This window comes from Hemibagrus wyckioides, linkage group LG12, assembly GCF_019097595.1.
Source record: "Hemibagrus wyckioides isolate EC202008001 linkage group LG12, SWU_Hwy_1.0, whole genome shotgun sequence".
NCBI lineage: Eukaryota > Metazoa > Chordata > Actinopteri > Siluriformes > Bagridae > Hemibagrus > Hemibagrus wyckioides.
The window spans coordinates 9406050-9407294 of NC_080721.1; the positions used below are offsets into that span (position 1 = coordinate 9406050).

Sequence of the window (1245 nt, forward strand, 5' to 3'; positions counted from 1 at the left end):
GTCTGTCTCTTTCTCTCTGTCTCTCTATCTTTCTGTCTCTGTCTCTCTGTCTCTCTATCTTTGTCTGTCTCTCTCTCTGTCTCTCTATCTTTCTGTCTGTCTCTCTCTCTGTCTCTCTATCTTTCTGTCTCTCTCTTTCTCCCCTCCTTTCTGTCTCTCTCTTTCTGTCTCTCTCTTTCTCTCTGTCTCTCTCTCTCTCTATCTTTCTGTCTGTCCCTCTCTCTGTCTCTTTTTTTTCTTTCTCTCTTTCTTTGTCTCCATCTCTTTCTCTGTCTCTCTCTCTCTCTTTCTGTCTTTCTCTCTGTCTCCCTTTCTCTCTCTCTCTCTCTCTTTTTAAAATAAAGATCATATTAGTGCAGCGAGGAAACGACAGAAAGCCACTGATTGGGGTCTGTTAATTTTGCGGTGAGGTCATAGCCGTCACAGAGACATTACACACACCCTGGACTGGAAGAGGGAACTCCTTGGTGTAATAAGGGGCAGGACAGGGCAGGATCTGCTTTAAGGTAGAACCAGCATCTTTGGGGTGAAAAAAACCCCTCTGATCATAATTGAGTGTGTATTATTATTATTATTATTATTATTATTAATAGGTGAATATGCAGACTTTATGAAGAAACATGGCTTGTGTGTGTGTGTGTGTGTGTGTGTGTGTGTTTATCTCTATGGCTTGAACCTTGATCAACAAAGACTTCCACTACAGTACTGAGTGCAAATCTCCCTAATAGATGTGAGCAAATTTTAAACGATTCTCTGTATGGCCAAAAGCACCCCTGAACTTCTAGAGAAAGCCCTAAAAGAGGTGCGTCCAGCATCCATGAGGTCAATTAAAGTTTTTTCTTCCTTTCTTTCTTTTTTTTGTTGTTTTTTTTGCTCTTTCACCGTAATATTTTTATGTACTTTATTTTCTATTTTATTTTTTAAATAAAACTTTTAAAACCACCTACAATGTGCTATTATAGTTATTGGTGGTGTTTGGCATGTCAGGTGTGTGTGGGTGTGTGGGTGGGTGTGCTCTTTGTTATATATATTTAAATATCAACACTAAATATGTCAGCCACTAGACGGCTCTCTCACTCCATCATTCACTGTCTAGTCCTCTCACTCCTTCATGCCTCTCTCTCTCTCTCTCTCTCTCTCTCTCTCATATTCTCCCTCTCTCTCAAACACACACTCACACATGCTCTCTCATTCTCTCACACACACACGCTCTCATTCATTTTCTTTCTCTGTCTTTCTCTCTCT

The 1245-nt window shown here is 40.2% G+C and overlaps 1 protein-coding gene across 1 annotated transcript in view; it reads left to right on the forward strand.

The window, feature by feature from the left end:
- The window catches only part of tent4a (terminal nucleotidyltransferase 4A), a 16982-nt gene extending 16040 nt beyond the window's left edge, over positions 1-942 (forward strand). Inside the window, exon 13 of the mRNA XM_058405197.1 lies at positions 1-942. This exon is cut by the window's left edge and continues 1810 nt beyond it. The gene's annotated coding sequence lies outside the window, so the exon portion shown is untranslated.
- The last annotated feature ends 303 nt before the right edge of the window (positions 943-1245 follow it).